Source organism: Bufo bufo, chromosome 4 (genome assembly GCF_905171765.1).
Source record: "Bufo bufo chromosome 4, aBufBuf1.1, whole genome shotgun sequence".
In the NCBI taxonomy this organism is placed as follows: domain Eukaryota; kingdom Metazoa; phylum Chordata; class Amphibia; order Anura; family Bufonidae; genus Bufo; species Bufo bufo.
This window is the reverse complement of record NC_053392.1, coordinates 492,787,864-492,812,615: the sequence shown is the minus strand read 5'-3', so window position 1 is coordinate 492,812,615 and position 24,752 is coordinate 492,787,864.

The window sequence follows — 24,752 nt, the reverse complement described above, 5'->3', positions numbered from 1 at the left end:
ATAGCAGTACCCTAAATCTGGTGTTTCAGCTGTGGCTAGCCAATTGTAATACTGTCTGCTGTCTGCCGAAGCACAGTTTTTGTTCTGGGTTGAATACAATTCCCAACTTAGCAATTCCCTAAATTAGTGGTTTCTGCTCTATCAGGCCAAGGTTAAATCTATCCATAATAGGGTATATTAGATTGAAGGTGCGGATAGGGTCATCTTCAATAACTTCACACGCTACCGTGCATTTCCAAGTCTAATTCTGTCCGTAAAAGGGATACCTGTCATCCAGCGCCTAAATACTAGGCCTACAATTTATATTCAGCTAAATCTGTTGTTACTGCTGTGGCTGGTCAATCTATTTAGTGTCTGCCAAAGCACAGTTTTTGTTCTGAGTTGAAATAACAATTCCCAACTTAGCAATTCCCTAAATTATTGGTTTCTGCTCTATCAGGCCAAGTTTAAATCTATCCATAAAAGGGTATATTAGATTGAAGGTGCGGATAGGGTCATCCTCAATAACTTCACACGCTACCGTGCATTTCCAAGTCTAATTCTGTCCGTAAAAGGGATACCTGTCATCCAGCGCCTAAATACTAGGCCTACAATTTATATTCAGCTAAATCTGTCGTTACTGCTGTGCCTGTATTAGTGTAATACGGTACCTAAATAGATAGCCAGATAGTGTTAGGTGCCTGTAAAAAAAGGCCTGAATTTGAATTCAATACATTGGGCCAAATAATTTTTTTCTTATTGTGGTGAACGGTAACAATGAGGAAAACATCTAGTAAGGCACGCGGACATGGTCGTGGTGGTGTTAGTGGACCCTCTGGTGCTGGGAGAGGACATGGCCGTTCTGCCACAGCCACACGTCCTAGTGAACCAACTACCTCAGGTCCCAGTAGCAGCCAGAATTTACAGCGATATTTGGTGGGGCCCAATGCCGTTCTAAGGATGGTAAGGCCTGAGCAGGTACAGGCATTAGTCAATTGGGTGGCCGACAGTGGATCCAGCACGTTCACATTATCTCCCATCCAGTCTTCTGCAGAAAGCGCACAGATGGCACATGAAAACCAAGCCCATCAGTCTGTCACATCGCCCCCATGCATATCAGGGAAACTGTCTGAGCCTCAAGTTATGCAGCAGTCTCTTATGCTGTTTGAAGACTCTGCTGGCAGGGTTTCCCAAGGGCATCCACATAGCCCTTCCCCAGGGGTGGAAGAGATAGAATGCACTAACGCACAACCACTTATGTTTCCTGATGAGGACATGGGAATACCACCTCAGCACGTCTCTGATGATTACGAAAGACATGGGTGCCAACTGCTGCGTCTTTCTGCAGTGTGCAGACTGAACAGGAGGTCAGGGAGGAAGACTGGGTGGAAGACGATGCAGGGGACGATGAGGTCCTAGACCCCACATGGAATGAAGGTCGTGCCACTGACTTTCAGAATTCGGAGGAAGAGGCAGTGGTGAGACCGAGCCAACAGCGTAGCAAAAGAGGGAGCAGTGGGCAAAAGCAGAACACCCGCCGCCAAGAGAGTCCGTCTGCTACTGGCCACCGCCATCTGGGACCGAGCACCCCAAAGGCAGCTTCAAGGAGTTCCCTGGCGTGGCAGTTCTTCAAACAATGTGCTGACAATAAGACCCGAGTGGTTTGCACGCTGTGCCATCAGAGCCTGAAGCGAGGCATTAACGTTCTGAACCTTAGCACAACCTGCATGACCAGGCACCTGCATGCAAAGCATGAACTGCAGTGGAGTAAACAGCTTAAAAACAAGGAACTCACTCAGGCTCCCCCTGCTACCTCTTCTGCTGCTGCCGCCGCCTCGGCCTCTTCCTCCGCCTCTGGAGGAACGTTGGCACCTGCCGCCCAGCAAACAGAGGATGTACCACCACCGCCACCACCTCCGTCACCAAGCATCTCAACCATGTCACACGGCAGCGTTCAGCTCTCCATCTCACAAACATTTGAGAGAAAGCGTAAATTCCCTGGCCCTGAATGCCAGCATTTCTAAACTACTGGCATATGAAATGCTGTCATTCAGGCAGCTTCAAACAGCTCATGTCGCTTGCTGTCCCACAGTATGTTGTTCCCAGCCGCCACTACTTCTCCAAGAGAGCCGTGCCTTCCCTGCACAACCAAGTATCCGATAAAATCAAGTGTGCACTGCGCAACGACATCTGTGGCAAGGTCCACCTAACCACAGATACGTGGACCAGTAAGCACGGCCAGGGACGCTATATCTCCCTAACTGCACACTGGGTAAATGTAGTGGCGGCTGGGCCCCAGGCGAAGAGCTGTTTGGCGCACGTCCTTCCGCCGCCAAGGATCGCAGGGCAACATTCTTTGCCTCCTGTTGCCTCCTCCTCCTACTCGGTTTCCTCCTCCTCTTCTTCCACCTGCTCATCCAGTCAGCCACACACCTTCACCACCAACTTCAGCACAGCCCGGGGTAAACGTCAGCAGGCCATTCTGAAACTCATATGTTTGGGGGACAGGCCCCACACCGCACAGGAGTTGTGGCGGGGTATAGAACAACAGACCGACGAGTGGTTGCTGCCGGTGAGCCTCAAGCCCGGCCTGGTGGTGCGCGATAATGGGCGAAATCTCGTTGCAGCTCTGGGACTAGCCGGTTTGACGCACATCCCTTGCCTGGCGCATGTGCTGAATTTGGTGGTGCAGAAGTTCATTCACAACTACCCCAACATGTCAGAGCTGCTGCATAAAGTGCGGGCTGTCTGTGCGCGCTTCCGGCATTCACATCCTGCCGCTGCTCGCCTGTCTGCGCTACAGCGTAACTTCGTGCCTTCCCGCTCACTGCCTCATATGCGATGTGCCCACCAGGTGGAACTCCACCTTGCACATGCTGGACAGCAGCAGGCCATAGTGGAGTTTCAGCTGCAGCACGCACGGGTCAGTCGCACTGCGGAACAGCACCACTTCACCACCAATGACTGGGCCTCCATGCGAGACCTGTGTGCCCTGTTGCGCTGTTTCGAGTACTCCACCAACATGGCCAGTGGCGATGACGCCGTTATCAGCGTTACAATACCACTTCTATGTCTCCTTGAGAAAACAGGGCGATGATTGAAGAGGAGGTGGCCCAGGAGGAGGAGGAAGAGGGGTCATTTTTAGCACTTTCAGGCCAGTCTCTTCGAAGTGACTCAGAGGGAGGTTTTTTGCAACAGCAGAGGCCAGGTACAAATGTGGCCAGCCAGGGCCCACTACTGAAGGACGAGGAGGACGAGGATGAGGAGGAGGTGGAAGAGGATGAGGATGAAGCATGTTCACAGCGGGGTGGCACCCAACGCAGCTCGGGCCCATCACTGGTGCGTGGCTGGGGGGAAACGCAGGATGATGACTATACGCCTCCCACAGAGGACAGCTTGTCCTTACCTCTGGGCAGCCTGGCACACATGAGCGACTACATGCTGCAGTGCCTGCGCAACGACAGCAGAGTTGCCCACATTTTAACGTGTGCAGACTACTGGGTTGCCACCCTGCTGGATCCCCGGTACAAAGACAATGTGCCCACCTTACTTCCTGCACTGGGGCGTGATAGGAAGATGCGCGAGTACAAGCGCACGTTGGTAGACGCGCTACTGAGAGCATTCCCAAATGTCACAGGGGAACAAGTGGAAGCCCAAGGCGAAGGCAGAGGAGGAGCAAGAGGTCGCCAACGCAGCTGTGTCACGGCCAGCTCCTCTGAGGGCAAGGTTAGCATGGCAGAGATGTGGAAAAGTTTTGTCACCACGCCACAGCTAACTGCACCACCACCTGATACGGAATGTGTTAGCAGAAGGCAACATTTCACTAACATGGTGGAACAGTACGTGTGCACACCCCACCACGTACTGACTGATGGTTCGGCCCCATTCAACTTCTGAGTCTCCAAATTGTCCACATGGCCAGAGCTAGCCTTTTATGCCTTGGAGGTGCTGGCCTGCCCGGCGGCCAGCGTTTTGTCTGAACGTGTATTCAGCACGGCAGGGGGCGTCATTACAGACAAACGCAGCCGCCTGTCTACAGCCAATGTGGACAAGCTGACGTTCATAAAAATGAACCAAGCATGGATCCCACAGGACCTGTCCATCCCTTGTGCAGATTAGACATTTATAACTACCTCCCCTTAACCATATATTATTGTACTCCAGGGCACTTCCTCATTCAATCCTTTTTTTATTTTCATTTTACCATTATATTGCGGGGCAACCCAATGTTGAATGAACCTCTCCTCTGTCTGGGTGCTGGGGCCTAAAAATATCTGACAGTGGCCTGTTCCAGTGTTGGGTGACATGAAGCATGATTCTCTGCTATGACATGAAGCCTGATTCTCTGCTATGGGAACTCTTTTTTATTACAAAAATACAAAACTTTGCAGACAGAACATCAAACAGAACAGCTTCCCAGCTGACCCAGCCTCACTCACACTCACACCCACACCCACACTCTATAAAAAAAAAACTATAAAAACTATATACAAATTATATACAAACGCTAAAAAGAAATGAAACTTACTTAGCCGGTTCAGCTGTAAAACCCAAACCAAAGAAAAACTTGACTACTCGTCAATAAAACGAAAACGCAAAAAATACTATTCTTGCCTATAAAACAATAATAATAATAAAAATAAAACAAACACAAAAACAATTTTTTTTTTTTTTCCATCACCCAATCTTTTTTATTTTATTTTTTTTATTTTTTTTTATTTTTATTTTTTTCTCTTCTTTCCACACAAAACAAGACAAACTTTTAACTTCCATAATCTAGCCCTAACCCCCACTACCTACTCCATCACCCCTCACCCATCACCCAAGGCTGACCTCCGCCTCACGTCTCTTTCGTGTCCGCATAGTCCAAGGCCAGCCCTACCTCCACCACCCACATCTAGCCCCTCGCCCCATGTCCTCCCATGTCCGCATAGTCCAGAGCTAGATGCAGGCCTCCCCACTTCAAAACACACATAAAACACATAAAGGCACAAATAAAAGACCCCTTCCCTCACCCACCCAACCTACCTAGCCCCAACTCATCCTATCTTAATAAACAACATAACTACTTAACACACACTGCAAAATATACAAGACTACCCGAAGGCCCAAGTTCGGTCTCTGTAAGCCTTTCTTCAAGGCTTAACATCCCACAAAACAAAAATCTATGGTGAAAGCATCAGCCCACCACCAGGAAACGTATGACTAGGCTAGGGTACGCTAAAAGCAAAGCCTCTCCAGAGGAGAGAGGCTCTACTGGTACCCAGTCTCTCATACTCCATAGAACGCACCTTCACCAGGTCACCCAGAATGTTTCTACATACCACATCCACTGGGAGGACTTTCTGCTGCGTTGAAACTAAGCACCGTGCATTCCACGTGTAGAACCTAACCACTATACTAACTAAAAAACATGTGCACAGGTCCCTTCTACCAATGTCTCTGAGCACTCCATAGGCCCACTCCGCGTAGGAGAGGCTGGCTAGCCTAGGCCAGCCAATGGAAGCTCCCACCCGGTGGTATACCTCTGTATTAAAGGGACACTGAAGCAGGAAGTGGTCCATACTTTCCAGTATGGAGCCACACTCCTCCCGGGGACAACCCCTTTCATCAGAGTTCCTGTACTTCAAGTTGTCCCTCACATACAGCCTCCCGTGAAAGCAGCGCCAAGCCAAGTCCCAAAACTTCAAGGGGATCCTTGCAGAATTTAGCAACTGTAACCCCTTGTCTAGATCCCGGCTTGGGCAATCCCTGAGGGCCAGGGGCTTCTGGAAGTGGGACAACAAGACTCTCTCGTCAAGGGACCTCCTTGACAGAGTCCTGATCTCCCTCACCTCCAAACCCCACCGGCGGATCACCTTCAGAATCGGGGTGACGTAAGTCGGAAGATATCCGTTAGGCGTACGTAAGTCCTTCACTTGCCCTCCTGTCTCCCATTCCTGGAAGAAAGGCCGAAACCACCCCCGGCAGGAGACTACCCACGGAGAAGCCCTCTCCATCCAGAGGTTCGCCAGATTCGCTTTAACAAAGGTGTTTACAAGAAAAACCACGGGGTTGACCATAGATAACCCCCCTAGTCTCCTCGTGCGGTAAGTCACTTCTCTCTTGATCAGGTTCAGTCTATTCCCCCATAAGAGCTGGAAGAACAGACTATAAACCCGAGTCCAGAGAGGCTCTGGCAAGATACACACGCTACCCAAATAGATAAGCAAAGGGAGTAAGTAGGCCTTGGTCAGGTTTACCCTTTCCCTGAGGGTCAAAGACCAACCCTTTCACTGGTCGACCTTCTGAGCGGCGATCTTAAGCCTGTCGTCCCAATTTTGAGTGGGATAATCCCCATGGCCAAAATGGATGCCTAGGACTTTGGCTGACGACTTGGGCCCTGGGAGGGTGTCCGGGAGATCAAAAGCTGGATCACCCCCTCCCAGCCAGAGACTCTCACACTTATCCCGATTGATCATGGACCCGGATGCCTCCGAGTAGCGATCCACTTCAGACATCACGTACTCCGCCTCCCCTCTTGAGCATAAGAAAATGGTGACATCGTCAGCGTACGCCACTACCCTCAGAGTGGCTTCCGGCGCCGCCCGATCCATCCCGACTCCCGCCAACGGTCCACGATCGATCCGCTTAAGAAAGGGATCAATCGCAAACACGTATAAAAGCGGGCTCAAAGGACAACCCTGGCGGACTTCAGACCCAACCTCAAAAGAGCAGCCAGACCAACCGTTCACAAGCGGGAAACTCTCTGCCCCTGCATACAAGATCTTTAACCAATCGACAAACCCCCCCGGCAGGCCATACTTCAGAAGGACCGACCAGAGGTACTCATGGTTCACCCGATCAAACGCCTTTGCTTGATCTAAGGACAGCATGTACCCCCTCCAGTAGCCTGCTCTACTCTGCTCCACTGCCTCTCGGACTCCGAGTACAGCACTCAAAGTGCTGCGGCCTGGAACCGAGCAATGCTGAGCCACCGAAAGGAGTTGGGGTGCAAATTTCACCAGCCTATTAAAAAGTATCTTGGCCAGAATCTTTCTGTCCGTATTAAGAAGTGCTATGGGACGCCAGTTCTCAATACGGCTCGGATCCTTACCCTTTGATAGAAGGATCAGAGCTGACCTCCTCATTGACCGAGGCAGAGTGCCCGAGGATAAACACTCATTGAATACCTCAGTCAAGAGGGGACATAAAGAGTCCTTAAAGGTCTTATAAAACTCGGATGTTAAGCCATCCGGGCCTGGCGACTTCTTCAGAGCTAACCCTTCCACCGCCAGGATAACTTCCTCCTTCCTGATCTCTTCTACCAAACCGTCAAAAGAGAGGTGAGCTCCTGACTCAGGGGTGACTCCAGCCAGGAAAGCCGACATCATGTCCCAATCCAGATCCCTCCTCCCCAAGAGGCACGAGTAAAAGGATCTGACGACTTCCAGGATCCCTGATCTGGACCTGTTCAGAGACCCCGTACTATTGACCAGTCCCGTCACTAACTTACTCTTCACTGACATCTTACAATTTCTGTAGGGGTCGGCGAGCGGTACCTCCCGAAGTCCCTCTCAAAAACTAAAGATGTGTGTCTATCATACTGGCACCTCTTGAGCAAAGATTTCACCCTGGAGATATCCTCGCGGCTACCACCAGTCGAGACCAGATGCTCGAGTTTCCTCCTCAGACCCTGATACAGGCGGTACCTGTCCAGGGACCTGAGGCTCGAGAGCCGGCGGAAGAACTTTGCAGCCCGATCTTTGAATATCTTCCACCACTCTGACTTAGTATCACAGAGATCCAGTAAAGGTACCTGACTCTGAAGGAAGTCCTCAAAGGATTGTCTCACCTCTGCTTCCTCCAAGACACCCGAATTCAGCTTCCAATAACCTCTTCCCATTTGGGGGGATTCTGAAATATTCAGAGAAAACATAATCAAACAGTGATCAGAGAATTCCACCTCCACAACCCTTAAGGGCGAAAAGGTAGCCTCCTCCTTCAAATAAAACCTATCTATTCTAGACCTGGTCTGACTACCTCTATAGAAAGTGAAACCCCCGTGGCCTGGGGTATGCCTAATTTGGACATCCTCCAGACGAGCCTCACTAGCTACTCTATTCAGAAAAATACTATCATAAGTCAGCCGGTTTCTGGTGCCTCCCCTGTCTTGGGGCCTTGTGACAGTATTAAAGTCCCCACCGAAAACCACCTGCCGACTTGTAAAAAGGAAAGGCTTAATCCTCATAAAGAGACATTTCCTGTCCCACCTGGACTGGGGCCCGTATATATTGATCAGGCGCAGTTCCTGTCCCATCATGAGGATATCCAAGATCAAACACCTCCCCATTTCTAATTCAATTACTCGTCGGCATTCTACCGGTGCGGTAAAAAGGACCGCCACTCCGCTGTACGGCTCAGCCGAAAGAGACCAGTAGGAGGGCCCTGTTCTCCACTCCCTCTTGGCTTTATAAATCACTGCCAAATCTGGCAGCCTGGTCTCTTCCAAAAACAAAATGTCAGCTTCAACACGGCTGAGAAAATCGAAGGCTGTGAAACGAGCCGCATCCGACTTAATGCTGGCGACATTAATGGTCGCCAGAGTCAGCAGAGCGGGTACCGCCATAAAGAGTAGTTAAATTAGATGGCCTTCTTCCCATCCTTCTCCCCCCTCCCGGGGCTGTCTTCTAGAGCAGCGCGACTTCTCTTGAGGGAGATAGTGGTATCCATCTCTGCCACTACCACCTCCCTCTGCGCACCACTCCTGGCTTTCTCAGTCTCAGGGCCCGGTTTTACCACCCCTCCTGAGGACCTTGCATCCCCACCAAAAGGGGCGCGGGGCCCCCTGAAGGTCCTCCCTCCTTCGCCCCCGGCCCCTCACCTTCAACCCCCTCCTCAGCAGAGGAGGCAGAGGTCTCATCCAAAGTGAGGTACCGGTTGGAGAGCTCCAGAGGGGAGCCGGTTACACCTTCCCTGGCAACCTTGGTCGGGCTAGATCTTTTCTTAGTACGCCGTTTCCGTCTACTTTGGGACTCTGCCCCACTACCCTCTGCAGCACTTTCGTAGTGCGAGGACAGAGTCTCTTCGGTCCGATCCAGTCTCTCAATCTCCTTCTCCAGCTCCCTGCCCCCTAGGGTCTCGGATTCAGGAGGGGCAGTCGTTTGGGAGGGAGCGGGCATCACCCCAGGATGGGGTTCCTCCCCCTCCCTCTCCGCCTGACGCCTCTCTCTCTGCCTCTGCCGGGACGGGTTGTTCCGGTTCCTCATTGACCCCTTAACTCCACTGCCTTTGCCAGTACCTGCCTCAGCCGAAGGGACCTCCCAGCCCGCTCCTGCATGAGCTCGGGCCGCATTGGCCTCAGAGAGAGGGCAGCGACTGAAGGGGTGCCCGAGCTCACCACACAGATTGCATCTAATCTCCTCACAAGATGCGGCTAGATGACCTGTCCCCCCACACAACGCGCGCTTCTGCACTTGGCAGCTGGCGCTGAAGTGTGTGGGGCTGCCGCACTTGTGACAGAGCTTAGGCTGCCCTCTGTAAAAGACTAAGATCCTGTCTCGGCCGATAAAGGCAGATGATGGAATGTGGGAAACTGTACTCCCCAGACGTTTGAGTTTGATATCAAACGTCCAGGCACCCGACCAAATGTCAAACTCGTCCAAGTTTTTAGCTGGTACTCCCTGGACCTCTCCGTACCTACCCAGCCAGGTCATGATGTCAACACAAGAGAGCGACTCGTTACGGGTCAAAACGGTCACTCTCTTGACCTCACTCTGGCGGGTTATTGCTTTTGCAGCGAAACCACGCCAGTCCGGCATGTTCTTCACCAGCTCATATCCGGACCAGAAGAGCTCAAGCCCCTCCGGCCGGACAAAGCTGATGTCAAACTCCTTGGAACCAAACGGATGGATCAAGGCAAAGATGTCGGTTGCCTTGAAACCCATCCCAAGCAGGAGCTCCACTACCCTCTTTCTAGTAGGGCAAGCTTCATCGCTACTCCACCTGAGACAGACCACATTCCGTCTGGCTCCAGGGCCGGTTGTGGGTGAAGACCAGGTGGTCTCGCCCCCGTTCTGTTCTCGGAAGGTCCGGACGCCATGTCTGTTGAACCAGAAAGACAGGTCCACCTTCTTCCCCTCTACGGTAATGGAGCTCTCCCCCTTTTTGAGGGCCTCCAGCAGTCGCCGCTGCAAGTCACCATTACCAGACCCTGAGAGCGAGGACGCCAACGAAGCCAGCCCCCCCCCCCCACGGACGCGGCCACACTGGCATAACTTCTGCCAGGCGCCACGGATGCAGGAGGGGCAACCGAACCGGCTCCCCCCCTTCTACCTGCCTCAACTGTCGCACCGGATCCCTCTGAGGGGGCCACACGGTGGGACCCCGCCACTTTTCCAGCAGCAGGGCAACCCCCCGCATTCACCCCCCCCATCGGGACCCGGAGCGACCCCTAAACTAACACCCCCTCCACAACCCTTTTGGGTGACCACTTTTTCAGTAGTCACCTTTACAGGGACTACCTTAATCACATCGGACCCCATACACACTGCTGGGCCAGCTGACACTTTATTTACATCATTTACATTGCTTTTATTTACATTGCGTTTATTTATATCGTCACTTTTATCCTTTTTATCCTTCCCTCCGCTACCACCTGCCCCACTCAGGACCTGGGCACTGGTGGTCACTACCCCCACCTCCCCTGCGCTTGATTCAGCGCTTGGGGCAGAGGCAGAAGTGGAGGGAATGACACCGGTGGCCACATAGGCGGCCATGGAGGAGGGGGAGACACATCCCCTCCTCCTAACAGTTCTTCTTCTTGAGAAGCGCCGTGCCATGGCACCACTGCGCTCAGCAAGCCGATGCTTTCCACTCCTAAATTGTCCTTTAGGAGCGCTCTCAGCCTCATCCAGGGACACACCGACAGACACGCCACCCGGCCCGCCCACCACTCCCGCAGCACCGCCCCCCGTCACCAACACTGTGGCGCAGGAGGGCGGAGCAGCGGGACCGGAGGAGAAACCAGGGAAACTTGGAGCCATCTTTATGGGAGAGAGGGGAGGAGCGCCGGCCACGGCAGCCGCCCCCACCACGTCACTCCGCCGCAGGTCCACCACACACTCATTCAGCGTGTTTAGGACCGCGGCGGGGACGGACGGGGTTAGCCGCGTCACCGGAAAGCCCCCCCCACCCTCCGAACTCGCCGCCCTCAATGCCTGCGTGTTGGACTTTTCAGTCCCTCCTTCCCTCGGGCCGCCCCCACTACTGCAAGTGAGGACGGCGTCCTCCGCCATCTTGGACACCTCGTGTTTTTTTTCCCCACTCCCGCCGCCCGGTCCCACAGCAGAGATCGGGGCTGAAAGGATGGTGGGGTTTGCAATCCAAGCAGACTTTTTAGCCTGCCCGGAATGCTGGGGGTGAGAAACATACACATATCTCACCTCCACTCTGCTTTTTTCTTTCTTCTTTTTTTCCTTCCTTTTTTTCTTTTCAATATCTTCATCTTCATCTGGAAGCTCTTCTCCAAACAAAAAACTGCCTTCATGGAGCCGGGGTGACTCCAGGCGTTTAATCTCAGCCATGAGCCCTCCCCCGACTCCACTACTTCCACTTTCAATTTCATCTTCTGAACTTGTGAGGGGCAGGCACACCTGTTCAGCGGTGATCCCAGTGTCCATGGCCTGCTCCTCTTTCTCTGTCTTTTTCTCTGCCTCTGGTTCTTCCTCATCGTCTGAGGGGTCGGCCATTTGCAGACTTCCCTGAAGCCTGATTCTCTGCTATGACATGAAGCCTGATTCTCTGCTATGACTTGAAGCCTGATTCTCTGCTATGACATGAAGCCTGATTCTCTGCTATGGGACCTCTCTCCTCTGTCTGGGTGCCGGGGCCTAAATATCTGACAATGGCCTGTTCCAGTGGTGGGTGACGTGAAGCCTGATTCTCTGCTATGACATGAAGACTGATTCTCTGCTATGAATTGAAGCCTTATTCTCTGCTATGACATGAAGCCTGATTCTCTGCTATGGGACCTCTCTCCTCTGTCTGGGTGTCGGGGCCTAAATATCTGACAATGGCCTGTTCCAGTGGTGGGTGACGTGAAGCCTGATTCTCTGCTATGACATGAAGCCTGATTCTCTGCTATGACTTGAAGCCTGATTCTCTGCTATGACATGAAGCCTGATTCTCTGCTATGGGACCTCTCTCCTCTGTCTGGGTGCCGGGGCCTAAATATCTGACAATGGCCTGTTCCAGTGGTGGGTGACGTGAAGCCTGATTCTCTGCTATGACATGAAGCCTGATTCTCTGCCATGAGACCTCTCTCCAATTGATATTGGTTAATTTTAATTTATTGTATTTTTATTTTAATTCATTTCCCTATCCACATTTGTTTGCAGGGGATTTACCTACATTTTGCTGCCTTTTGCAGCCCTCTAGCCCTTTCCTGGGCTATTTTACAGCCTTTTTAGTGCCGAAAAGTTTGGGTCCCCATTGACTTCAATGGGGTTCGGGGCGAAGTTCGGGTCGAGTTCGGATCCCGAACCCGAACATTTCCGGGAAGTTCGGCCGAACTTCTCGAACCTGAACATCCAGGTGTTCGCTCAACTTTACTCACCAGCAGTCCCTCGCATATAATGTTTTACAGGGTCAGGGTCAGCTTACCAGCTGGCCCTTGCATATAATGTTTTAGGGTCAGCTCACCAGCAGGCCTTCACCTACAATGTTTTACAGGGTCAGCTCACATGAAGGCCCTCGCATATAATTTTTTAGAGGGTCAGCTCACCAGCAGGCCCTCACCTACAATGTTTTACAGGGTCAGCTCACCAGCAGGCCCTCACATATAATTTTTTAGAGGGTCAGCTTACCAGCAGGCCCGCACCTAAAATCTTTTACAGGGTCAGCTCACCTGCAGGCCTGCACCTAAAATCTTTTACAGAGTTAGCTCACCAGCAGGCCCGCACCTAAAATCTTTTACAGGGTCAGCTCACCTGCAGGCCCTCACCTAATTATACCTAATAGGTAATTTGCATGCATGCTGCCTTGCTTGGAAGTGGTAGCCATAGCTGTTTTTAAGACTTCTTCTGCCGGAATCAAACCCTGATTCCCCGTTACCCATGGTCATCATGGTTCGCGCTGAAAATAACATCGATAGTTGATAAGGCAGACATCCGAATGGATCGTCGCCGTCACGGGGACGTGCAATCGGGCCCAGAGTTACCATAGCGGCAGCAGGCCCTCACCCATAATGTTTTAGATGGTCAGATAAGCAGGCCCTTGCTCCAAATGTTTTTGAGGGGTCACAAGCCTGCCATCAATCATAATTTTTCAAGTCTGTGTATGATGCCCTTCTTTATGTGTAACAAAAAGTATATTGGAGTGCCGATTCCTTGAAATTTTTGGCAGCCCTTCCACTTAGTGCATAGGCTTTATGAGTGTAGGAGTCCCACTACCTGAACAATTGTACCATAATGTGAATGAGGCTCTCCTTTATGTGATATACAGGTTGTATCGGAGTGCCTCTTCCTTATAATTTTTGGCAGCACTTGCACTTTATATACAAGTAAATATATAGGAAAGAATGTTTCCTAACAATTTTTCCTCTAAAATCAATTTTTTCTTCGGTTTTGTGCGTATTATTGTCAGTATGTAAAAGTGGTGTACTACTTGGACAACATCGTTCCCAGCAGCGACCTGGGAGTCCAAGATGCATCCAGACATCCTCCCCATGCTGTTACCAAACCATTTCAGTGATGTTTCCATTAATTTCTGACCATTTCAGAGCAGGGGGTGCCTGGTTTAATGCTCGGGTTCTCCCATTGACTTCCATTGTGCATCCAGATGTGTTCGGCCCGCGCCCTCGAGCACTATGATGCTCGATCAACACTAGTGTTAGGTGCTTTAATGCTACATTATCATCTATTATTTATTTATTGCGGATTCCAGCTTGCATCTTTGCCTTATTTCATTTAGTTATTGCTATTTTGGACTATATACACTGTGCGCACATTTGTGGTTCTTGATGGGAGCTGTGTTGGTGTCTGGTCCTATTGTGTACCAGCACATGGTATATTGTATACAATTTTTTGTTATGTCTGTGTGTTTTTGTAACCAATAAAATGTATATATTGCTTTTATATTTGGCAGATGTGCACTTTATTGGGGTTTTCTTGGGCCACGTGGCCTTTTCTTGGATATATACTTGAAGCGCACCATGCCATCCCACATCGAAGATCCCCTACTGGGGAGCCACACTCGATTTGTTACAGAAACTGGCCGGGTTTGCTTTGGACAAGCTTTCCTGCCCGGCCAGCAGTGTGGCATCAGACTAGATCCTCCATGGTGCCACACCTACACTTTGACAAAAGAGACCTGTTTCTTCTGGATACCTTCTTCAGCTACTATTCTGATGCTGCCACCCGCCTGAATCCACACCTGATGCTAGGTGCTCCTACTGCCAGCCACCATCTTCAGCTGGCACTGGTATTGCCCCCTACTTCCCCACTCTGTCACTGTGCCATTCTTTGGTCTCCACATGCTGCTGCTATATCAACACTATGTCTCCTGGCCACTCTGTGGTCTACTCATGCTGCTGCCCCCTCACCACTCTGTGGTTTCCTCATGCTGCTACCTCAACACTATGTCAATAGGCCACTCTGTGGTCTCCTCAGGCTGCTACCACATTATTATTCTGTGGTCTCCTCATGCTGCTGCCACCTCCCAACTCTGTCATTGGGACACTCTTTGGTCTCCTCATGCTGCTGCCACTTCACCACTCTTTGGTCTCTTCATGCTGCTTCAACATCACTACTCTGTGGTCTCCTCATGCTGCTGCCACCTCAACACTATGTCACTGGGTACTCTGTGGTCTCCTCATGCTGATGCCACTTCACCACTCTGTGGTCTCCTCCTGCTGCTGCCACCTCACACTATGTCACTGGGCCACTCTCTGGTCTCCTGATGTTGCTGCCACTTTACCACTTTGTGATCTCCTCATGCTGCCACATCACTACTCTGTGGTCTCCTCATGCTGCTGTTAAATAACTACTCTGTGGTCTCTTCATGCTGCTGCTACCTCACCACTATGTCACTGGACCACTCTGTGGTCTCCTCATGTTGCTATAATTAGCACCCACTGGGTAGTTGGATTGATACTGAAAATACTTTCTACACCAGCCCTTATGTGACCAGTATCACTTCTACATCTAAAAATGCAAGAGCTTGTTAATATTAAACAATGGGGGATGAGAGTCACCAATACCATAGTGCCACCTCTAAGCTTACATTGTCTTGTCCTAAATAAATAGTGGCCCATTATAATGACTCACGCTATCTGACATACATAGCACTCACGCTTTTGTGCTACACTTTGACACAATAACGTGACTGCACTCCATTGATGATCACTACATATACTGCACTGACAGCCGTTCACATATTTTTGTAACATGGGACTTGCCATTACTTTAGATGGCAACTAATCCCATTCTAAGCCTTTGTGCATGCGCTGGCCTGTCCTAACTGTGGCCCCGTAACTGCCCAAACAAGTGAAGTGCGCAGTTATTCTAAGAGCAACGCCTGTCATCTGCGTGTCATACTGACTCACAGTATTGTTTCACTACCACATCAGACTCCCTATGAGTGTTACTGCAAGGCACAGTGTTCTACACCTCTATACAGGCTCTCTGCAGCCAGGAAATAGCTATTTTTTAACGCGATTCGCCACAAATAAATTCGGATCGAATCAAATCTTTTTGGAAAGTTCGAAGAACCGACGAATCAAATTTTAGAGAAATTCAATCATCTCTACATATCATTAATAACAACTGTAACTGTACTTGTAAGATAATTATCCAATAATTATCCAAATTCTTCATTTTACTGCCTGACTCAGGCCCAGTTGACTGCCAACGTCTTAATCCTGGTTTCAGCACAGCTATGGGATCTATTTAAATGTTGTGCCCTATTTAGGAATTCTTTTTAGCTATTTGTTTCAAGAAACTACTCGGTTTATTTCATCAAACATAACAGTTGGGATGCTCTTTCATATCACATACAATGATGTTCTTGAGTGCACAAGATCTAACTTATTGTAAATAAACTCACGTTACCCACCACAGTGTACACATTATTTAAAATCACTACTTGAGGTACTTTATATAGTCCTGCTAAATACAATACTTTATATATTGAAGTCATTACTAAGGAGCTATCTGTCCAATTTGTATCTCTTCCCAGAACAAGATACTTAGAGACATGTGAGGTTCTGAAGTTGTTCCCATATTGGCACATTTTCCCTGCCACTGAAATGATTAATTGAAGACTTTCCGATCCCTAGAGACCTTAATTCCAAGAATAAAAAAATAAGAAAATGCCAAGTCTGCAAAATAGTTACACAGAAGTACAAACTGGATCAGTTAGAGATTATTGTAACTCTGTTTTTAGCCAAATTACATATAGATGTTTATGGTTCCTGCAGAATATTACAGCCTAATTTAAATGGAGATGTTAATGAGTATATTACAAAAGAAAGTATAATCTAGTCTTACAAGAAAACTAATGAAATTTCTATGTCAAGTACATCTTTTTATATAGCAGCAGCAGCACATAGTAGGAATTTTGAAATATAAAGTTGTGTATATATATATATATATATATATATAACAGAAAAAAGATGGGCAGCACTCCAAAAAGTAAAAAATACAAAAGGTCTTTATTTACCCCAGTGGGACATGCGACGTTTCGGCTCTAGACAGGAGCCTTTCTCAAGCTACTGGATTGGCTTTAATCCGCTTTGGGCCAGTTGCACCCACCAGCTTGCATCAGGGACGGTGCTGCCACTGTCTTTCTTTTATATATATATATTGTAGGAAAGCGCAAGGGGCCGTCATTGACGGAAGATATGTGTCACCGAGGTTCCTGGCCTCGGTGAGGTAAGAGCCGGTAATTTTAAGTGTCAATGGCAGTGCTGACTGACACTTTTGGTTATTTTGTGTGGCTGTAAAGCCTATCTGAGCCGGCTCTTACTGGGAGCAGCCAAAGTGCAGGGTGAGTGGCTGTTCCCCACGTTCCTGGCCAGATTTTGGTTAGGGATATAAAACCCAGCCAGCAGTCTCAGCTGGTGGTGGATTATCCTCCATTTGACAAGGAAGCTGTGGAGTTTCAGTTTTTTTTTAGATCTAAAGCGCTGAGAGCTGCATTGCTGGGAAGCAGGCCCCTAAAACCTGTTGTGGACTGCTGCTGACAAAACTGCTGACAAGGTGAATGTTTTTTGTTCTGTGGACTTGCCCTGGTGTGAATGAACACCAAGACGGCGAACTGTCATTTTGTTTATGTGTGAATAAACACTGAACTGTTTAAGTTAAAGACTTTGTTTTTGCCTCTGTACTGCGGTCGCTAATCTGCCTACCAGAGCGAATCCCCACAATATATATATATATATATACACACAGCTGAAACTCGAAAAATTAGAATATCGTGCAAAGTTCATTTATTTCAGTAATGCAACTTAAAAGGTGAAACTAACATATGAGATAGACTCATTACATGTAAAGTGAGATATTTCAAGCTTTTATTTGTTATCATTTGGATGAGTATGGCTTATAGCTTATGAAACCCCAAAGTCACAATTTTGAGGTGCCCTTTGCTCAGGGGATATGGATTACTTAGCTGACTAGAGTGTGACACTTTGAGCCTAGAATATTGAACCTTTTCATTAATGCAATTCCTTATAATTGGTATTAGGCCTCCTGCACACGACCGTTTTATTTTGTGGTCCGCAAAAACGGGTTCAGTTTTTCCGTGATCCGTGACCGTTTTTTCGTCCGTGGGTCTTCCTTGATTTTTGGAGGATCCACGGACGTTTTGGTGTCCGCCTGGCCTTGCGGAGCCAAACGTATCCGTCCTGACTTACAATGCAATTGCAAACGGATCCGTCCCCCATTGACTTTCAATGTAAAGTCAGGAGTTAATATACCATAGGATCGGAGTTTTCTCCAATCCGATGGTATATTTTAACTTGAAGCGTCCCCATCACCATGGGAACGCCTCTATGTTAGAATATACCATCGGATTTGAGTTACATCGTGAAACTCATATCCGACAGTATATTCTAACACAGAGGCGTTCCCATGGTGATGGGGACGCTTCAAGTTAGAATATACTACGAAGTGTGTACATGACTGCCCCCTGCTGCCTGGCAGCCACTGATCTCTTACAGGGGGCTGTGATCAGCACAATTAACCCATCAGGTGCCGCCAGTGTGCGGCCTCCCCTCTCCCCCCCCCCCCCGATCATTGGTGGCAGTGGAGAGTTTCGATCGGAGTCCCAGTTTAATCGCTGGGGCTCCGATCGGTAACCATGGCAACCAGGATGCTAATGCAGGCCTGATTGCCATGGTTACTTAGCAATATTACAATATTAGAAGCATCATACTTACCTGCTGCGCTGTCTGTGTCCGGCCGGGAGCTCCTCCTACTGGTAAGTGACAGGTCTGTGCGGCGCATTGCTTAATGATCTGGGGGGGCAGCACACTGGCCACCAATGAAATTAAAACTGGGGAGGGAGGGGGGTCTGCCCCCTCCTGGCTGGCAGCCCCTGATCTCTTATAGGGGGCTATGATATGCACAATTAACCCCTCAGGTGCAGCACCTGAGGGGTTAATTGTGCGGATAACAGCCCCCTGTAAGAGATCGGGTGCTGCCAGGCAGCAGGGGGCAGTCATGTACACAGTTCGTAGTATATTCTAACTAGAAGGGTCCCCATCACTATGGGAACGCCTCTGTGTTAGAATATACTGTCGGTTCTGAGTTTTCACGAAGTGAAAACTCAGCTCTGAAAAAGCTTTTATGCAGACGGATCTTTGCATCCGTCTGTATGAAAGTAACCTACGGCCACGGATCACGGACGCGGATGCCAATCTTGTGTGCATCCGTGTTCTTTCACGGACCCATTGACTTGAATGGGTCCGTGAACCGTTGTCCGTCAAAAAAATAGGACAGGTCATATTTTTTTGACGGACAGGAAACACGGATCACCAATGCGGCTGCAAAACGGTGCATTTTCCGATTTTTCCACGGACCCATTGAAAGTCAATGGGTCCGCAAAAAAAAACGGAAAACGGAACAACGGCCACGGGTGCACACAACGGTGTGTGCATGAGGCCTTACTGAAATAAATGGACTTTTGCACGATATAAAAAATTTTCGAGTTTCACCTGTATATATATATATATTGTTGTTTTTAAATCGTTTTCCATGAGGACCTTGACATCTGATAGATCTTCAGCCATTAGCGATGTATCTTTAGGTGGCTAGTAAGGCCTATGTTAGCATAAAATGTTAGCATATGGATGTTTTTGTTTCAGCATTTGCATTTGCAGCTTTGTGTTTACGAAGTGTACGCTTCTCCTGTGCTAGGATTGTCCTTCTGGATTCGTATGTATGGCAACCCTGATGTTAATATCCAGGGACTTGAGAGAGGCTTTCAGTGTACCTTTGTATCACTTCTTTTGCCCCCCATGCGATCGCTTACCCTGGGACAGTTCACCATAGAAGATCTGTCTAGGGATGCGATCAGGGCCCGCGTCAGAACCCGGCACACCCGGGCAAGTGCCGGGGCCCACTGTAAGTTAGGGGGCCCACTCATTTCTGCGGCGCAGACCCTTTAAAATTTTTACATACTGTTCACATGCTGCGCAGCGCTGCTGCTTGCTGCCTGCTGCCCTCTCTCACAGGATCTTCAGGCGGAGCGTCTGTGCGCATATGCGCAATGCGGCGTGAGTTCAGTTGGGCACAGCGCATAGACTGTCAGCCTCAGCAAGGACTCGTCTTGGAGATGCAGAAGATTCAGAACAGCATAGCAGCCGCCAGCCGAGCTGAGCCCAAGAGGAAACCTGGAGCTGGAGTTTTATTATAATTCAGGTGAACTACAGACCAGTAACATGTTACATGGGGCTATCTTATGTACACCAAAACACCAAAATAAAGGCTCAAGCCAATAATTGAATACAGGACAATTACCATGTGTTGCTCTTGCTCAGCTCAATAAGCACACATGCCTGTAAAACACAATATAAACTCCTATAAGAAAATAGTAGAACGCATGAAATCAATTATACAGTTTATTGGCAAAAATTAAAAAGGGAAAAAAAGGAAATTTTCCTCTTATGAATTTTTGCCAATAAAGTGTATTATTGATTATTATTTTCTTATAGGAGTTTATGTTTTAGGCCTCATGCACACGGCCGATGTGTGCCCACGGCTGTATTGCGGCCCGCATACGGCAGGTCCGCAACGCAATACACGGGCACCGGCCCATGTGCACTCCGCATCACAGATGCGGACCCATTCACTTGAATGGGTTCACAATCGCATGGATCGTAACCCCACGGAAGCACTAAGGAGGGCTTCCGTGGTGTTTCTGGCCGTGCCTCCACACCCCAATACAATAGAACTTATTCTATTTTTTTTGCGGGGGGCGGACAGTTAACGGACCCATTCAACTTGAATGGGTCTGGATCCATCCCGGCCGCTGCACAGATGTTGCCCGTGCATTGGGGACCGCAACGGATGCACAACGGCCATGTGCATGAGGCCTAAGGGCTCTTTCACACAAGCAGATGCTGTGCGGGTAATCCGCTGTGTGAAAGACAGCCAAGCCCCGCTCCGGACAGCAGAAACATGGAAGAGCAGTAACATGATTGATAATGCTCCATGCCTCTCTGTGACCTTTTTACTACAAAATCACAGTGAGATAAAGTTGTCACCGTGATTTTGTAGTAAAAAGATCACAGAGAGGCACAGAGCATTATCAATCATGTTAATGCACCGTGTCTCTGCTGTCCGGGACAGGGCTTGGCACTCTTTCACACAGGCTAAAGTAAGAGGGGGTCATTTACAAAGACGTTCATTTACGTTGGTCTTTGTTTCCCCCCTACACTGGCAAGTAAGGACCTAATCTATGACAATGTCTTGGCCCCCGCCACTGCAAAGTAGGGAGGATAGCACAAAAACAGGGTCTTGCGACTTTTTTAATGCCTAAAACTTGCATGGCGCACTTTGAAAATCACCCACATAATCTGTAAATAGTCAGAAGTCTTTTCTGTCCCAAAAAATAGAATTCGGAGAGAAGTGTAGAAGTGGTGGATGCAGCTGCAGTCTCTCTCAGTGTGTCTGTGAAACTGCATGCCGTGAGAGGGAAGAGAGAGACATTGGTTCAGTTAGATATTAGTAATGACAGACTCACTGCTGACTGAGACTTGTAGTTCTCTCAGAGAACTGTCTACAAGGCTCAGCATGTCCAGTCTGTTATTGTTGATTACCAGAGGACAGTACAGGGAAGGAGTGTAAGGCGGGCAAAGAACGTCCCCTTTCACACGAGCGAGTTTTCCGCGCGGGTGCAATGTGCGACGTGAACGCATTGCACTCACACTGAATCCGGACCCATTCATTTCAATGGGGCTGTGTACATGAACGTTGTTTTTCACGCATTACTTCTGCATTGCGTGAAAATCGCATTATGTTCTATATTCAGGGTTTTTCACGCAGCCCTGGCCCCATAGAAGTGAATGGGGCTTCAGTGAAAAACATCCGGAAGCAAATGCGGATGCGATGCGTTTTTCACTGATGGTTGATAAGAGATGTTGTTTGTAAACCTTCCGTTTTTTATCACGTGCGTGAAAAACTAATAAAAACACATTGCTCCTGCCCGGAAAAAAACTGAACAACTGAACGCAATCGCAGACAAAACAAACTGAACTTGACTGCAAATTGGTGCGAGTTTTACTGAAAGCACCCTGAACGCATCCGGAGCCAATCCGTCACACTCGTGTGAAAGAGGCCTAAGGCTCAGGATATCCACTTCAGCCTTTGTCATAGTAGTCTGCTGCAGCCTGCCCTGCTGTGCCCCAAATTAAAATATCATCATATTGATATTTATTGGGCATTGAGGGCACAGGGGGAGGCAGCAGCATAGTGCTATCAGCATTCATATTGATATTTATTGGGTCACATCACATCACATATGTACAGCTGATATATACTTAGTTTTTCATATGTGAAGTGAAAAATTTACCAATTTTCTTATATATGGTAACACAGATCAATGTCATGCTGGTAGTGAACAGCTTCCCAGGGTTGACCTTTTGAGATGATTACCGTGGAAGGGACTGAATAGGTGATATTGGTAGGGGCAGTTTATCTACATTGTGTTTACTTCAAATACCTCCAGGTACTGATGCACACAAGCTTACAGATACCAAGTCATCTGAACTCACCATCTGAAGCTCACCATTTTTGCGTGATAACAACGTGTCACCTCAGTCACAGAAAACTTTTTTTTCCTATCTGGGACCTAAGATCTATACGTGGATTGGTGAGTGACCTATGGTTATGTCTGGTATTATTTGCTAAATTATGACATTGTTGTTTATTAATTTTGCGCGTACCACGGAGGAGAAAAAATAAACACAGCTGCCACCCGTATGCGTCCATGTGCTGTTCAAGGTTTCCTTAGACTGCACATTGACACACCTATTCTGATCCGTAAAATACAGATCACAATAGGACAGGCGGTGAGTTTTTTCACATGAACTTGAATTCAATGGGGCCATATGCCGTCCGTAAAATATGGCCTGAACAACGGCTGTATTTCACATTTGCGTGAGCCCTTACTAAGTGAACAGTAGGGTTGTCATTCTGTCATTCCAATCTTATACATAATACTATCCTATGTGTAGTATGGGCCTCCCAACCTTCCCTTCATGATGTTGGGGAGAAGTAAGATTAATTATTTTGAATTTAGTTATGCTTGATACTATCTTCCCCTTTGTCTGACAGCATCTTACACTCCTCTCCACTGTTAAAACACACATATGCTTAGCAGAGCATGCATGAGAATGCTGGAGTTAAGAGGCGTTTGGCTGAACAAGTGTTCGGTTGACAAGTATTTATGTTTTTTGAGCACCTTCTTTAATCCATTTGTGCTGATTAAAAAGAAGAAGAAAAAATTACATTTTTAATTGTAAAATACTGCCAAATTAAAAAGAACACATATTCGAGGGTTAATTAACCACCTCCGGACCGCTGTACGCACAGACGCGTCCTGGAGGTGGTTGATTCATTCCGAGTGGACGCATATACGCGTCATCTCGCGAGACGCGAGATTTCCTGTGAACGCGCGCACACAGGCGCGCGCGCTCACAGGAACGGAAGGTAAGAGAGTTGATCTCCAGCCTGCCAGCGGCGATCGTTCGCTGGCAGGCTGGAGATGTGTTTTTTTTAACCCCTAACAGGTATATTAGACGCTGTTTTGATAACAGCGTCTAATATACCTGCTACCTGGTCCTCTGGTGGTCCCATTTGTTTGGATCGACCACCAGAGGACACAGGTAGCTCAGTAAAGTCCCACCAAGCACCACTACACTACACTACACCCCCCCCCCCCGTCACTTATTAACCCCTTATTAGCCCCTGATCACCCCTAATCACCCCTGATCACCCCATATAGACTCCCTGATCACCCCCCTGTCATTGATTACCCCCCTGTCATTGATCAACCCCCTGTAAAGCTCCATTCAGATGTCCGCATGATTTTTACGGATCCACTGATAGATGGATCGGATCCGCAAAACGCATCCGGATGTCTGAATGAAGCCTTACAGGGGCATGATCAATGACTGTGGTTATCACCCCATATAGACTCCCTGATCACCCCCCTGTCATTGATCACCCCCCTGTCATTGATTACCCCCCTGTAAAGCTCCATTCAGACGTCCGCATGATTTTTACGGATCCACTGATAGATGGATCGGATCCGCAAAACGCATCCGGACGTCTGAATGAAGCCTTACAGGGGCATGATCAATGACTGTGGTGATCACCCCATATAGACTCCCTGATCACCCCCCTGTAAAGCTCCATTCAGATGTCCGCATGATTTTTACGGATCCACTGATAGATGGATCGGATCCGCAAAACGCATCCGGACGTCTGAATGAAGCCTTACAGGGGCATGATCAATGACTGTGGTTATCACCCCATATAGACTCCCTGATCACCCCCCTGTCATTGATCACCCCCCTGTCATTGATTACCCCCCTGTAAAGCTCCATTCAGACGTCCGCATGATTTTTACGGATCCACTGATAGATGGATCGGATCCGCAAAACGCATCCGGACGTCTGAATGAAGCCTTACAGGGGCATGATCAATGACTGTGGTGATCACCCCATATAGACTCCCTGATCACCCCCCTGTAAAGCTCCATTCAGATGTCCGCATGATTTTTACGGATCCACTGATAGATGGATCGGATCCGCAAAACGCATCCGGACGTCTGAATGAAGCCTTACAGGGGCATGATCAATGACTGTGGTTATCACCCCATATAGACTCCCTGATCACCCCCCTGTCATTGATCACTCCCCTGTCATTGATTACCCCCCTGTAAAGCTCCATTCAGACGTCCGCATGATTTTTACGGATCCACTGATAGATGGATCGGATCCGCAAAACGCATCCGGACGTCTGAATGAAGCCTTACAGGGGCATGATCAATGACTGTGGTGATCACCCCATATAGACTCCCTGATCACCCCCCTGTCATTGATTACCCCCCTGTCATTGATCACCCCCCCTGTCATTGATCACCCCCCCTGTCATTGATCACCCCCCCTGTCATTGATCACCCCTCTGTAAGGCTCCATTCAGACATTTTTTTGGCCCAAGTTAGCGGAATTATTATTTTTTTTTCTTACAAAGTCTCATATTCCACTAACTTGTGACAAAAAATTAAAT